Genomic DNA, 17,383 nt, shown 5'->3' with positions numbered 1-17,383 from the left:
GGTCAAGGATGAAATAAAGAAATTAAAGACTTTCTGGTATTTAATGAAAATGTTGACATATACAAAGAATCAGCAAAAACAAAAAGATTGACTCTTTGAGAGAATCAACAAGATAGATTAAACCCCTATCCAAACTAAAGTGTATAGAGACAGTATCCAAAGTAACAAAATCAGATATGAAAAGGGAGACATAACAACAGAAACTGGGGGAATTAAAAAAAAGTTATCTGATCCTACTACAAATGCCTATACTCAACAAAACTAGAAAATCTAGATGAAATGGATGGTTTTCTAGACAGACACCACATACCAAATTTAAAACAAAAGCATGTAAACTTTCTAAACAGGTCCATATTCATTAGGAAATAGAAGAAGTCATTAAGTGCCGCGACCAACCTTGACCAGCAAGGAAGACACGACCACAGGAGATCTTCTTCAAGCAGTTTTACTCAGGAACCTTGATACAATCTTCTGACCTCTATCTCTTCTGACTCTCTCCCCTCTGTCTCTCTCTCTTTTCTGTCCTCTTTTTTCCGACTCTCTCTTTATCTCTTCTCTCTCTCTCTCTCTCTCTCTCTCTCTCTCCTTTCTGACTCTCTCTCTCTTCTGACTCTCTCCCTTCTCTCTCCCTTCTGACTCTCTCTCTCTTTCTCTCTCTTTTCTCTGTCCTTTCTCTCTCTTTCTCTGCCTCTCCTGACTGTCTCTCTTCCCTTCTGACTCTCTCTCTCCTCTATTCTGACTCTCCTCCTGACTGTCTCTCTTCTCTCTCTTTTCGGGGAATGCCCTGTACCACACTTAAATAGCTAGGACTGGCCAGTCCTAGCAAGCCACGTGGGTCATGTAGATAGGCTGTCACTATGCGGAAACTAGCGGGCCAGGCAGACATAGCCAAATAAGGACTTGTTTACTGCAAGGAGTGCTCACCATTGGGAGGGTGGAAGGCGGAAACCAGCGCCATCTTTGAGGCACGGCACATCGCAGCTCTCTACAATTAAGAACCTCCCAACCAAAATACCAGGGGTCAGATAGACTTAGTTCAAAATTCTACCAGACCTTCAAAGAAGACCTGATACCAATATTCCTCAAACTATTCCAGAACATCAAAACAGAATGAACACTACCTAGTTCATTCCACGAAGCCACAATTACTCTGATACCTAAACCATACAAAATGGAGAACTTCAAAACAATCTTACTTATGAATATTGATGCAAAAATACTCAATAAAATCCTCTCAAACTTAATCCAAGAGCACAACAAAACCATCATTCGCCACGATCAAGTAGGCTTTATCCCAGAAATACAAGGTTGGTTCAATATAAGAAAATCCATTAATGTATCCTACCATATAAACAAACTCAATGAAAAAAAAATCACATGACTGTCTCCTTAGATGCAGAAAGTAGGGGAAGTGTTTGCTACCCCATGGCCAAAGCTCTGTCCCATAATTCTTCCGGTCTGAAAACAAATGCAGGAATGGAAATGGAGAAGAGCCCGAGAAAATGAGTGTCCAGTGACAGGCCTAATGTGTAATCGAGCTCAAGGGGCATTCCCAAGACCTAATACCATTACTGTAGCTATGGAACGTTCACAAATTGGGACCTACCATGTCTCTTCTCCAAAAGACCCAACAAACAGCTGAAAGAGTCAGATGCTGATATGTGCACCCAACCAATGAACAGAAGCTGCTCCCCCCGGTGGTTGAATTAGGGAAAGGCTTGAGGAAGCTGAGGAGGAAGGCAATCTTGTCTGAGGACCAGCAGTCTCAATTAACCTGGACACCTGAGATCTCTTGGATATTGGGTCACCAAAGAAGCAGCATACACCAGCTGAGATGAGGCCTCCAACACATATACAGCAGAGGTTTTCCGAGTCTGGCCTCAGTCAGAGAAGATGCACCTAACCCTCAAGACACTAGAGGCCCTGGGAATAGAGCCCAGATGTATGTTGGGGTGGATGGGGTTAGATATCCTTGTGGATTTGGGGTAGGGGTAGTGCAGGGGAGGTGGCATGGGATGTGAAACTCTTGGGAGGAGCGGGATGTAACAGGAGGGGAATAAAATCTGGAGTGTGAAAATAAATACAAATATTATAAAAAAAACTCAAGTATCACCCACAGTGAAATATCTCCTCGAAAAAGGCCACAAATACTTATATATCTTTCAGAAACATTTCTATCAACCATGAAAACAATTTTCAACTATATGAAACTGTCCCACGTGCGACCTCGCCAGCAAGAAAACACGCGGGGACATACGAATCCTTGCAGCAGCCAAACTTTTATTAAATCTTAAAGAGAGAGCCCTGCGCGCCCACATGGCGCGGCTTATATACACCGTAGTATGGCGCATCCACACCTGATTGGTCGCTCACCCATGATCTCATAAGGCACGCCCCGGAGTGGGCAAAGACCTGGCACAAAGGCACTCTTGCACATGCGCACACAGTTAACTTCCTGAAAGGAAGTCGGCTGGCACGGCAGAGGCCAGCGCCATCTTGTAATGGCGGAGGCTATCCTGGCCTTCCACATGGGGCGCAGTGGAAGCTAGCGCCATCTTGTGGTGGCGAATGTTAAAGTGGCCCTTTACATCTCCCCCTATTTATTTATATTTTATCACAAATCATTTATTTTATAACAAATCATGATCACCCTATCGCGTGCAATGAGGAAACCTCAGCGATTTGGAAGGGCTGATCAAAGGATCATTGAGTCTCTCTCATCCCAGTGCAATGGATCCACAGATCCATGGGGTGCAAGAGCAGAGAACTCAGATCCTGACTAATTCCTGAGCATAGATAACCAAATTCCAGAGGAGGCCCCTTGTACAATGGCCACAAGTGCTTGAGTGATAACGGCCTTGTCACGTTTCTGTTGAGATCTGAGTTTGCAAACCATCCATAGCATGAATACTAATCCACAGCATAGGGCTGCACCAAACAGAGCCACTCCCGATAAGTAGCGGGCACCTCATCTGGTTCAACTCAGCTGTTACCACCAAGGGCCATAGTCAAGCCGCTCCTATAATAGAATTTAGAATTCCCAATTGTTAGTAACTACTCCAGAAAGTTTACCCACTCTGCTTGTCTAACAATAGATTGGGGGAGGATAACTCCAGACACTGCAGACACAATGTCTGCAGCAGTAATGGCTGCTACAATAGCAGCAAAAGTGTCAAGGTCTTTTCCAGGACAGTTCAGGATCAGTCATTTTTCTCTGGAACAACCAGCAGACAATGGAACCATTTCTAAGATCTGTACAACCAGGGCAGAGTTCCCCAGTCCACAGCAGCTTTACGCAGGTGGCATTCCTGTGAAGCTATAGTCTGTAAAATGACCAGTTAAGGCAGCAAGAGTCACCAGGGAATGAAGGGGGCAGCAACGGCTGGCGTCCAGTCTTCTCCAGCCAGCAGCAGTGCACAGAGGGTCAGAGAGCAGGCCATAGTGAGACGGGACACACGCGGAGGTAACACTGACAGCAGCAATGGCAAAATCTCTGTGATGACAAAAGGTGAAGGGGAATCTTCTATCTTCCTCTCAGGGCAGAGGAATGACTCCAGGGACCCGAACCAGGAGAGCTGAATCGTTATGAAACCAGGATCAGCAAGTCTCACCAGCCACTCAGGCAGCTGGCACACTCTTGTAGCATCCTTTAGAAAAAACACAAACATTCCCTCTTCCCCATATAAAATATCTGGACAGGATCATGTCAATATGTGGATCTTTCTATTTCACCTAGGCAGAAGTATGCCTAGGTGTAGGGTGCCATAAATGTTGGCATCCAAATTTTAAAATTGAAATAAAAGGAGCATTATTTAGCATACAGGGATAACTCCCCCTTTTTATTTATTAAGATATAGTAAAGATATTATTTATTAAGGTAAGTCCTCGGGGATTAAATTGAGGACACTGAGCACTTGTATTTATAAATTGACTTGTATACCAAATTATTGTCTCCAGCATTATTGTTTTGGATATATAAAGAATGAGATTTTTTGACTAATTGTTCCTATGTAAAGCCTACAATCTGTCTGGTATCATTGTCCTCCCTTGTTAAGGAGCCCAGGCAATCCAGTTTGAGTTCTTAAATGGTCTATTAAGGAACAATACTTAGTGCTCTTAACCCTAAGCCATTTCTCTAGCACCTCACAAACTTTATTTACCTAAACATAAACATTAATTAGAAATGTCAAATCCTGTAAATATTGTCCAATTTCAGTCTTACTAGAAACCCCTGAACTGGCAGGGTGAGGCTGGGAGTTGAAAGTAAGCAAATGGAGTCTTCTTCTTTTTATATCAACTCCATTATCATTTTCAAAGAGCTGGGTCTATGGTTTTGTTTAGTTGTCTGAGCCAGAGCACTGAAAGGACAGCGAGTTGTCAGACAATTTACACTGAAATCACTCACTGATTTTAAGTAGAAAACCTGTCTCTAATAAAGCATTAAGTAATTGAAATCAATTGTAAACCACAAGCCACACATTGGCTATCAGTATATGAATTGAAAGCTTGATTTAAAAACAGTGGCTAAACCACGGAAATTAATAATCTGTGTTGAAGCAACAGAAACTCAAGAGAATAAACAAGTGATCCAATCATACATGTAGCCTTTTCATTAGATGACCCACCTATAAATATACTAAGCGCATTTCCTATGGGTTGTATGCACAAATATACAGGAAGTACAAAAGCATGCAAAGAGTAAAATTATCAATTTTGCCTGAAAAATTTGTATATGTAATAGGCCAAATATCAGTATTTTGTAATAACCAATTTAACTGTTGTTTGGAATAAGATGTTTTACCAGGTTTCTTTTTAAAATACTTCCATGACTCTAGCCTACAATTTTGTATCAAAACAGCTGAAGCTTTATCTGCAATGTACATAACAAAGACCTAAGTCCTCTGGTAAGGTGAGGTACTTAGCCAATTAACATATCCTTAGAAGCTTGAATTTAGTTTCAAATATTCTTTTCTGGAGTAGTGCAACAGCTACTCCCCAAATATTAAAGCTCATTTTGAGAGCAAAGGTTTGTAGTAAAAATTTCCATATACACTGAAAGATTCAAGGTTCTAACTTCTTACATCGAAGAAGCAACAAAATTACATAATATAAGGCTATTAGCAATCCTCTAAATCTATCTTGAAATGGCGGTTGAAGTAAGCAAACAGGCTGTAATGCTCTCACAAGTTCTAAAACCTCATCAATCTTTCATAAATCCTGTAACAATCTCTACCTGTTTGAATTTTTCTTAATTAAAAATAAGTTTGAGTTAGTCAATGCAACACTGGCAATCCTTAATCACAATCTTTAAGTTCTCTTTGTAACACCAGAGCACAACCACAAGGTCACCTGAGTTCTGAATACATGACTAGGCAGCTGTCCTTGGGGCAATGGAATTAGCATTAAAATACAGATAGCCTCAGGGCAAACCACAACTAGGAAAGCAAAACTCGACCTCCAACAAACTAGTACAAAGTTTGACTGCCAATTCCTATATATGAACACACGATGTCATAGTCTCTAGTTCCTCAACAAAGAGACATTGTCCTAAATTCCTTTAGAAGCCTGGTTTCTAGGATAAGAATTCCATAAAATTATTATGTCAATTTAGACCTGTTTCCCTAGGTTGGCTCATGCCACATGTTGTCTAGAAATGACTCCATCCAAATTACCAGCTTTATGTCAACTTTCTGTTACCAATATTATACCTTTTTAACCATATCCAATAACTTGAAGGCCAATAGTCCATAACCAAGGCAAGTAGAGCATATTTACACATTTAAAACCAATCAGAAACAAATTGAAGTGGCTACACATATCTTTAATATTTAGACCAAACACCATTTTTACCTTTTTAGCTATGATTTTAAGAGAAGCACCTTGTCACTTGTTGAGTCAAATAATAAGTCAGGGATTTCTCTAAGAGAAACAGCTCTCAGCTCTTGTACCAAAGAAGCTGAGAAGCTGCTGGCGCCTTTAAGATCAGCTCGTGCAGACGCTTAGCCTCTGGGCAGCTTCTCCAGCTAAACTGGACTCCTGGCTGCAAGTGTAGGGCTCTAAAGGCCTGATTGAAACTTTTTTATTCACTTGTTCCCTTTTTGAAACGAGTTAAAACCAAATCAAGGTGTAAACGACCGGCAGATAAAGTTTTTACCATTTTTTCTTTTGAACATGAAACATAAAACATTTAAACAACGAGAAACGAAAACCACAGACATACACTGACAGACATGGGGACATCCTGGTACAACAGGGACAAACAATAGACAAAGAGGGAAAAAAACCAGACGGTGTTCACGGTGACTATCCACTCGAGTGGAGTGGATATGGACGATGGATTGTCTCAATTCCTGGACTAGTCCATCAACGTGTTGAAACCCAATTACTGTAAGATACTGAGATATATTATCTGAGCAGCACGACTGACATTCACTAATGGTATGGAAGTGAAACACAGTCCTGAATATTTTTACTCACAACCCAATTACATTAACTCCATCAAGCTGTGCATGGGCATTGAGATGTCCTTTTGTTTGATTCTCCTGAATAAATTTTCAGGCGGTCTGCCTCTATCAAGCCTAATCAGTATGACTCTGCAAATCTTACAGAGCCTGATCACACCTTTTACCAGCATAAAGACAAAATTTTTCTCCCAAAATACTGTGTTCCTTTTATTTCCTTTTCTTTAGAGACCTTTTCTCCCTCCGACATACTTTCTTGTTGCTCTGTAAGGACCCTCTGACCAGTCATAGCGGCTGTAACGGCTTCCCACACAAAGAAAAAAATAAACAAAATTACCAGCCTTGTCCACGAAGGATCCATAACTTTCGGTTTCTTCACAGTTTTTGCAGGGGTCCCTCCCTCAGTAGCTGAGGTGGCCACTGTCCCTGGGCGTCCTTTCCCCGTGCTATTGCCTCTGACGGTGGTAAGCCCGCAGAGGGGCCTGGTGCTTGAGACCGATCAGTATCATTTTTTCGTTGCAACCTTTCACTACGCTCCGTTTCTGACATGCTTTCCTATCATGTCTCTCGGAGTTTACCTCAATTCCTGCTGCTTCTGGATTCTCTCCACGGACGGAGGACTCCCTCCCGGCGCCTGGCGATGGTGTGGCGTTTTTTATCCCGGGTTTCGGCACCAAATGCCCCACGTGCGACCTCACCAGCAAGAAAACACGCGGGGACATATGAATCCTTGCGGCAGCCAAACTTTTATTAAATCTTAAAGAGAGAGCCCCACGCGCCCGCATGGCGGGGCTTATATACACCCTAGCATGGCGCATCCACACCTGATTGGTCGCTCACCCATGATCTCATAAGGCACGCCCCTGAGTGGGCAAAGACCTGGCAAGAAGGCACTCTTGCACATGCGCACACAGTTAACTTCCTGAAAGGAAGTTGGCTGGCACGGCGGAGGCCAGCGCCATCTTGTAATGGCGGAGGCTATCCTGGCCTTCCACGTGGGGCGCAGTGGAAGCCAGCACCATCTTGTGGTGGCAAATGTTAAAGCGGCCCTTTACATGAAACTAAGGCAGACTATCTCATTCAAACTATTGCAGCAACCAGTGCATGAATCAGCACAACTCTATAACAAGTCTTTGGATCTAACCAAGTATTTCAGGATTCTATGGAGGACAGACAATGTTGTTTCAGAATGTATAAGGCTAAATTACTTTCTGCCTGCTTGAAAAATGATCTGTATTTATTTATCTAGGTGAATGAATATTACACAAATTAACAAAATGTGTGACTATTACTTTACATGAGCTCTAAAGTCAAAATGTAACTTGGTTTTTTTCAGACTAGAGTGCATTTGGGTGAGGACTTGAACAGAATTTTGGTGTGTGCTCTGAACATGAATCCAGAGGACTTTAAATCTATCTTACATTTCCTTCTATGTTTCTGGAATACATGGTTGGAATATTTATATTCAGAAACGGGCAGAATTCGAGCTCATTTTTGTATGACACTTGTAGGTTATTATGGAAGGAAAGGAAAACTTAAACCCACTATAACTGCTGTAACTCAGGATAATAGTAAAACAGAAACAATAACCCATTCATAAAGAACTAATAACATACAATAGGAAAAGGATCTCTGTCCACTGAGGTATTTGTTGAGGGAAAATGAAATGTGCAGAGTAGACTAGAATAAACTATTCAAAAATACCATATAATATCCTAAATATGAATTTTAATTGATTCTGATACCATTTGCTTTTTGTGTAAGAAAAGTAAGCAAAATTATATATATATCTTGGATATTCCTATTATATAGAGATATAATATACATACGAAATATGAATAATAGATTATCATCATAGTATCCAAATTTCAGAATATCAAAGAAATTAAATACTTTAAAAGAATATTTTATACCATCTTAGGAAAAATATTAGCCTTTTTTGTTTACGTGTGATATACACTTAACCAATACTGTATCTATGCAGATGTATAACATTGTGCTGTGGATTAAGTGTATGACTATAGATTCCACATTGACAATTGACAGGGTGATACTTTGAATGAGAATGGTTCTCTAATGTTCATATTTTTCAATAATTGGTCTCTAGCTGGTGGGTTGGTTTGGAGAGGATTATGAAAGGTGGCTTTGTAGAAGGAGTCATATCCTATAGACATGCAATAAAGCTTCCAAAACTTCCCTTCATTTCTATGATGCTCTTTGCCTCCTACTTAAGAGATGTGAGCTCTCAGTTTTTCGAATTGGCTGCCACTATGCCTTTACTACATTATCATGGACTCTAACCCTCTAAATCTCTAAGCTTACTTATATGCTTTCTTTTAGAAGTTGCTTTGGCCATGATGTTTTTTCACAGAATTAGAAAAGTAACTGTCATGCCTAATGTTATAGGTCAACTTTGACAATAATTCTAATTCAGATGCTCAATCAAACACTAATTTAGCAGTCTAGGTTTACTAAGAAGTGTCTTTGCAGTGATGATTAACATGTCAAGTCAGTCCACTGTAATCAAAGGGAAGCATTCATGATAATTTTGTTCATTTAACTGGAAAAATCTTTAAAGTAAAATTGAGATTTGACTATGAAGAAATCCTCCCTCAAAATCACAGCATAATTGTCTGTATTTTTAATTTTGTTTTACTTATTCACCGTATATCTTGCTCACTGCCCCAATCCTGGTCATCCCATCCAATAATCCTTCCCTCATACCAACTTCTTCTCCTCTTAGTACATGGAGGTTTCCCCTCCCCCCCCCCCCGTGTATCCTCAAACCCTGGCACATCAAGTCTCTTCAAGGCTAGATGTATCCTCTCCCTCTGAGGATAGACTAAGAGGAGATTCCCTGCAGGCTTTATAGCAGGTAGGAAACCTGATCCACAAAAAGCCAAGAACGAAACTTAGCTGCGACCATTTTATTATAATTGTTGCTGGACCAAAACTTCTAGAGTCTGGACAAGATAATTTTACTTAATTCATATTTACGCACAGAACAATTTGGGAAAAAAGTTTTCTGATAAGACATTATTCAGTCCCAAGTGCACAATTTAAGAAATGTTTGCATTGAGATACCTTGCTTCTTTCTGGAGAATGAGTAATGTTCTATAAGAAAGTGTCCTAGAATTTAGGGTGTCCAGGGATTGATTGAGATAACCACAATGCCTGTGAGATGTCAGGATTGGTCTGGCCCTAAGATTACAGAGAAATCACTTAGGATGTTGTAATGCATAGGAGCATGACTCATAAAAATGGGTTTTATGGACTAGAAGCAGTGCTCAAGATTTAGCAGGAAATAGTTTGGGTTAGGTAAGAACAAATTCTGGGAGACACAGGAAAAGTCTGTATAATCAAGCAATAAAAGATGACCAAGTTATAAAATTATATCATTCCTGGCACTCTAGGAATAGCAGTTTTGCCCTTAATTCCTTTGACCAGACAGACAGTATGTATAAATTTCCTGGCAAATAAGTGTGCAAAAGGTCATTTTTCTCTTTATACATGTGGATTCCTACAAAGTCTATTATTTCACTAAAATTTATTCACTCGTACAACAATTTGTAAAACTTATTGTCCATTACTTTTTGTGGTTATGAATATAGACCATATTCAAGAAAATTTATAAAATAAAGAATTTAATTTTCAAGAGTAAGGTTATTTACATTTTCAAAGAATGACTTTATGATCATTATGGCAGGGAGCATTATGGCAGGCAGACAGACATCACATTAGACCAATAGCTGAGCATTTACAACTGATCCACAAACACAAGCACAAGGTACACATGAGGGAGAGAGAGAGAGAGAGAGAGAGAGAGAGAGAGAGAGAGAGAGAGAGAGAGAGACAGACAGACAGAGAGAGACAGAGAGAGACAGAGAGAGACAGAGACAGAGACAGAGAGACAGGAATATATAGAGAGAAACAGAGACACAGAGACAGACAGAGAGAAAGCAGACAGGGTCTAGTAGGAGCGTTTGAAACTTTAGGGCCCACGCCCTCAGAGACATACCTTCACGATCATGGCCACATCTTCTAATCCTTTACAAACAGTTTAGTAAATAGAGACTGAGTATTCAAATACATGAGACAATTCTCATTAAAAGCATCAGACTCACCAGCTTTTATACACATAAATATACTGATTATGTCTCTAGAAAGATATACTGCACTATCATTGAACTGCTATTACAACATTAAGCACTTATTTATTCAGTGTTTCATACATGCTCATTTCTGGGACTTGATGTCTATCAGAGAGCATGATTCCATGTTTTAAACTTAGTGACTACACTAATTCCTCTTACATTATTCAATCAACACCATTATTGCCTTTGAAAAGAAAAGCAATTGAATATTTTTGGGAAGAGAATACTTTTGACTTGAAACTCATCGAAAAACCTCTTTTTAAAGTCTTCACCATTATTTACTTCTTTGATTTTCTTAAAAGAATTGTGTGTGTTTGTGTGTGTGTGTGTGTGTGTGTGTGTGTGTGTGTGTGTGTGTGCGTGCGTGTGTGTATAATTTTTATGGGCCTGGATGGATGGCTAAGCAGTTAAGTGAGCTATGGTTGTTGTTCTAGAGGAAGTAGTTTAGTTTCTTTCATGGTTATTATACAAATATACAAACACACACACACACACATAAATATACCACCACCAACATCACCACCAAAACTACCACCCCAACATACCTTAATTTTGAGGTGTGGGGAAACTTCTCTGTCTTGTCCAGAATATACTATGACAAGCAATTTCCCCCGTACTCATGCTCTTACAATTTTTCCATGAACTTACAATAGTCTTCAGAGTACTTTATAGATGTCCTATATGGGACATCTATACATGTGGTCACTTATTCTCTACATATTAAGTGGTTGTAGACCTTCTTACTGAAAACAATGTTGCAATAGTAATATTTTAGCAGTAGTTTCTTCTCTAGTGCCTGTGGCTTTTCTAGCCATAGGATCCTGGCTAGGTTTATAGTTCCTGACATAAATCATCTCTAATTAGTTGGACCGTCAACCTAAGTATACAGCAGTATGTTGACTCGATGACATAAGGATCATTAATGTGCCTTTGGGAATATATAGTTTTTACTATCACTTTTTCAATTCTCAGGAATGACAAGTAGATAATATTATTGATAACTTCCTTCCCATAGCATATTGAATAGCACATTCTGAAATTATGATACCTAGTCCTTTCAGAAGGAGAAAAACTTATTTTTCATTTTTATTGAAAGTTGATTCTTATCTCATGCAAGATATCCTGAAAACAGTTTCCCTCATCTTCATTCCTCCCATTTTATCCTGTCCTCACCTTTACTCATGGTCCTTCCCCCCTCTATCTTTCTTCAGAAAAGAGCAGGCCTCCTAGAGACAATATCCAATTTAAAAAAACTGCAATAACACAGTATAAAAGCACTCACACCAAGGCTGAGCGAGGCAATCCAATGGGAGTAAAAGAGAAAAGAACAGGCAAAAAGAGTCAAAGACCTACGGAGACCTACAGTTAGAAATAACCTACACTCAGTTATAGGATCTGGTGAAAAACACTGCAGGAATCCAAAATTGTTCCTTCAAAATCTGAAATTGCATATGCACCCTACTTTGTTGACTCAGTGAGGAATTTTCTTTTGGTTGTCTCCATCCCCTCTGATCCCCTTCTTTCCCTCTTCCACAGGATTCCCATTGCTTTGAGAGAAGAGATATGTTGGAGACCTCCATATAATGTCTGGCTTTGGGTCTCTACAACTTCCCCTAGAGTATACCAGAACACCATTTGGGAATAATCTCATTGAATTTTTTGTTTAGTTGTAATTGCTTCTACTGTAGGACTCTGGGCTATCCAGACTCTGGTTTCTGCCCCTCTGAGCAGTGACATACATGGCCTGTCTTCTATGGAATGGTGCTTAAATTAAACCAAATATAGCTTGGTCATTCACACAAGTTCTGTGTAACTATTGTTCCACAGCATATTTTGAAAGTAGGAGAGATTATCAGTGATAAGTTTTGTGTCTAAGTTTGTGTCCAGTCTTCTCTTTTGACAACTTTCCATGTACCTTCTAATGCTAAAAATACTAGAAGGCTTCATTAAGGCACCAGCTTTACCTCTCTGCTTTCAATGAGCTGAGTGAATGTTGTCCTTTACAATGTAAGCCCACTGTAAGTTGATAGAAAACAACCCTCTGTTCTATCACCAGACTGGATGGTTTGTGATTTCCACATGAGTCTCTCAGCTAGTAATTTTCTCTGATTATAAGTCAGACTCAGTATGCTTTATTGTTAGTAGTGACTTCTTAGATTACCCTTATAGATTCCAGGAGGTTTCTACTGCAGTATAGTTCCACACCATTCCTCCACATGTCCCCCAATTTAATTTATCTCTCCCTCCATCTACACTATCACTTAATCTCTTTCTTCACTACCTGATTTTATATATATATATATATATATATATATATATATATATATATATATATAGCTAGTTTCCCCACCCATTTCCAGTCCATCTGAAAAAGCATTTGCATTTGTATGCAAATTTAATGAGGTCAATGTTTTGACAGCTGAGTAATATTCAATTGTGTATTTATACCACATTTTCTTTACCTATTCTTCAATTGTGGGGGGGAATCTAGATTGTTTTCAGTTTCTGGCTATTATACATGAAGCCATAAAAAACATAATTGTCCAAGTGTTTTTGTTGTGTATTGGACTGCCCTTTGGGAATATGCCCAAGAGTGGTAAAGCTGTGTCTTGAGGTAGATCATACCGAACTTTCTGAGGAATCTATATTGACTTACACATTGGCTGTAAAAATTTACACTCCTACTAAAATTGAGGAGAGTTCCCCATGCTACATGTTCTTGCCAGATATCAGTCTTAGCCATTTTGTAGGTGTAAGATGAAACCCAAAATAGTTTGATCTGCATTTGCCTGGTGGTTGCAAATGTTGATCATCTCTTCAGTGTATCTCAGCTTTTTGAGATTCCTCTATTGTGAATTCTCTGTTTAGACCTGTACCCCTTTTAATTGGATTATTTGATTTTTTGATATGTGTTTTCTTAAGTTCTTTAAATATTTCTGATATTGGTACTCTACTGCATGTAAATTTGTTAAAAAAATATGTTTTCTACTCTATAGGCTTCTATGTTGTTTTACTGTCAGTATCTTTTGCATTACAAAAGCTTTTCAGTTTTATAACATACCATTTATTGTTGATCTTTGTTATTTGTATTTTGTTTAGAAAATTGTCTACTTAATCAAATGTATTCAAGGCTAATCCCTATTTTCTTTTCTATCAGGTTCATTGTACATGGTTTTATGTTGACTTCTTTTATCCACTTGGATTTGAGTTTTTTTCTGTGAGATAAATATGGTTTTACTTGCATTCTTCTACATGCAGATATACAGTTTGACCACCACCATTTTTGAAGATGACCCTTTCACTGTGCATTTCTGGCTTCATTATTAAAAATCGATTGTCCATTGTTATACAGATTTGTGTATGGTTCTTCGATTTGATTTCATTTATTAACATGTCTGTGTTTATGCCATTACAACACTTTTCTTACTATAGCTATGTAGTTCAACTTGAAATAAAGGAAGGCAATAACTAGCAATTCTGTTATTGTTTGGGATTAACTATCCTGATTTTTTAAATTTTTAATATATGAATCTGAGGATTGTTCTTTCAAGGTCTATTAAGAATTGTGCTGGAATTTTAATGGTTGTTGTGTTAAAGCTGTAGATTGCTTTTGGTCAGATGGTCATTTCTTTTCTATATTAATCCTTCTCATTCATAAACAGGGGGGTTTCTCTCCATTTCCTGATATCTTTTTCAATTTCTTTCTTCAAAGACTGGAAGTTTTTGTGATAATAAAGACTTTTATTTGTATTGTTAGAGTTACCCTAAATGTGTTGTTTCTTCTGATTTATTTTTCAATTAGTATGTCATTTGTATATAGGAATCCTACTGACTATTTTGTGTTACTTATATTCATCCACTTCACTGAAACTGTTTATCAGGTGTAGGAACTGCATGATGGGATTTTTAGGGCCATTTCTGTATGCTATCATATAATCTACAACGAATACTTTGACTTTGTTCTTTTCAATTTGTATTCACTTGATTTGCTTTAGTTGGCTTATTGCTCTAGCTAAAACTTCAAGTACTGTATTGAATACTTATAGAGCGAGTGAAAAATTTTACTTCATTCCCGATTTTAGTGTAATTGTTTTGAGAGCAAACCCATTTTTTGTATGTAAAAAATAATCCTATGATATCAAGAGGTAAGCAAAACCCTTTTCATTTTACGTATTTTAACTTTGTGTAAAATGACACTTAACATAATTTTTGTTATTAGATGGAAATATATTATACATATAAAATAGCACACTCTCATAACACATATATTTAAAAATATGGATGTTTATATGCATATATAATTTAATTTAAATGTCCTTTGCTGTAGGCAAATTTGTATATGGAAATCTATAGTAAAAACTACTTAAACAATTTGATCAAAACCTACAAAGAGTTATATAGGCTTAAGAATTAAATACAAGATTCATTTTTATTGGATACTTTATTTATGTACATTTCAAATGTTATCCCCTTTCTTACTTTCCCCTCTGGAAACTTTCAATCCTGAAAACTCCCTCCCCCTACTTCTATGAGGGCGCTCCCCCAAACACCAACTCATTCCTGCCTCCCCACCCTGGCATTTCCCTACACAGGACGTCTATCCTTCCCACGACCAAGAGCCTCTCCTCCAGCAGTGTTCAACAAAGCCATCCTCTACTACATATGCAGCTGGAGCCATGGTTCCCTCTTTGATTTGTAGTTTAGTGTCTGGGAGGGGAAGTCTGGTTGGTTGATATTTTTGTTCTTCCTTTGGATTTGACAGATTTGTAAATCCTTTCAGTTCCTTCAGTCATTTCTCTAACTCCTACATTACTGACTCTGTGCTCAGTCCAGTAGTTGGCTGTGAGCATCGGCTCTGTATTTGTCAGACTTTGGCAGAGCCTCTTAGAAGACAGCTATATCAGGCTCCTGTCAGCAAGTATTTCTTTGTATCTGCAATAGGGACTGGGTTTAATGTCTGTATATGGGATGGATCCCCAGGTGTGGCAGTTTCTGGATGACCTTTCCTTCAGTCTCTGTTCCACATTTTGCCTCCATATTTCTTCCCTTGAGTATTTTGTTCCTCTTTCTGAGAAGGACTGAAGATTTCATTCATTGGTTTTGTTTCTTCTTGAGTTTCATCTCTATGTATTCTACTAGGTCCAGGATTATATATGTCTGTTCTTCAAGGTACAGTAATGGTGGTTAAAACTTTGAACTTACTGACAAAGTGAATAGTCCAAGTAACTGAATTTTAAAATGTTACATACAGTCTTTTCCCTGAAATTCCTTCCCTTATATTGGTCTTTGTTTTGTGTTCTAGAGACAATCTGTAAATGTCAAGACTAGTAAAACATATGGAGCTTATCATTCATCACATATGTAATTATGTACTTTAGACAAGGAGAATGGTATCATACCAAGAAATGTTTGTTATTTGAGACCTTATATACTCAATTTTATCATTGTGTAATGATAACAAATATGTGGAGATGAACTACTTGCAAAATATATAACTTTGATTGCCTGAATACAATGGAACATTTTCAAGGAAAACGTGTCAATTTTTTAATCACAATAAATTTTCAGGAAAACTCCTTATGTATAAATAACAAATAAACTTAAATTTGGTGTATTATACACAGTTTTTAAATGTTCCATGTGTTTTAAGTCAAAATATTATTATTTGTGCTGTTTTGTACTGTCAAACTCTGCTTTCAACTTTCTATAGAGGGTGATACATTGGATATAATCTGTTTTCTTTTCTTTCTTTTTTTTTTTTTTGCTAGAATAAGAAGAACACATTTGGACATCTCAAAAGGACAAGTATTTAGATTTTATTATATTTGGATTATTTCTGAAAATGGCATCCTTTTTAATGGTTTCAAATCTCTAATTGCCAATTTTCTATATAGACAGAAATATTTTTATGTTACAAAATAAAATATTTTAAAGCCCATAGGAAAAAAAAGCAAGTCGGAAATCACATATCTAGAAAAATGAAGGAAGGAGGAAAATTCTACAGAATATAATTTAAACCTAATGTACAAAATTGTGTTATCGTAAAAACTGGCTCTCACCTTCTATACTATAGAAATGAGGGGAGAGATGTTTTGTTACTATGCCAGTCTGTTACTATAAATAATTTCTGGAAGGAAAAACATGCTATCCAAATTATAGAAAATACTACATGTATTTAAATTCCAACTTTTAAAATTGATTTGGGGAATTGTCATTTCAATAGACAAAGGGATTTTCTGTGCAAGCTTAGTAATCTGAGTTCAATACATAGAAATCAGGTAACAGTGGAAAACCACTCCACAAAATGTCCTATCCCCTCCATTTTTATGGTGTGACTGATGACACATACACACAGCATATAAATACATCCACAATAATAAGAAAACACAAATCAACTTTCATGTTTTCAAAAGTGAATGGGTCTTTCTTGGGATCCAGTTCTTACAGGGGCAAAGGACCCTGGTAGGCATTGCTGTCAAACAGATGCACAAATACATGCTAAACCTACCATCTATCATAATTCAAATTAAAATCAAAATCAAAATCACAATGAAATACCACTTCATATCTATCAGGATGATTAATGATTTAATAGTTTCCAGTTAACTGTGAAAATGTCTAAACTTATGTAATTTAAATAGATAAATGATGTGTTGTAGTTTATAATTTTCAAGGCTGAAATATAGATTGTCTTGGAAAGAATTTTAGTTATAGAATATTTTCATGCTTCTAAGTTTTGTGTACATTAATACTTTTAATTGAAGTTTT

Source organism: Rattus norvegicus, chromosome X (genome assembly GCF_021556685.1).
Source record: "Rattus norvegicus strain SHRSP/BbbUtx chromosome X, alternate assembly SHRSP_T2T, whole genome shotgun sequence".
NCBI lineage: Eukaryota > Metazoa > Chordata > Mammalia > Rodentia > Muridae > Rattus > Rattus norvegicus.
Note: the sequence above shows the minus strand (reverse complement) of the source record.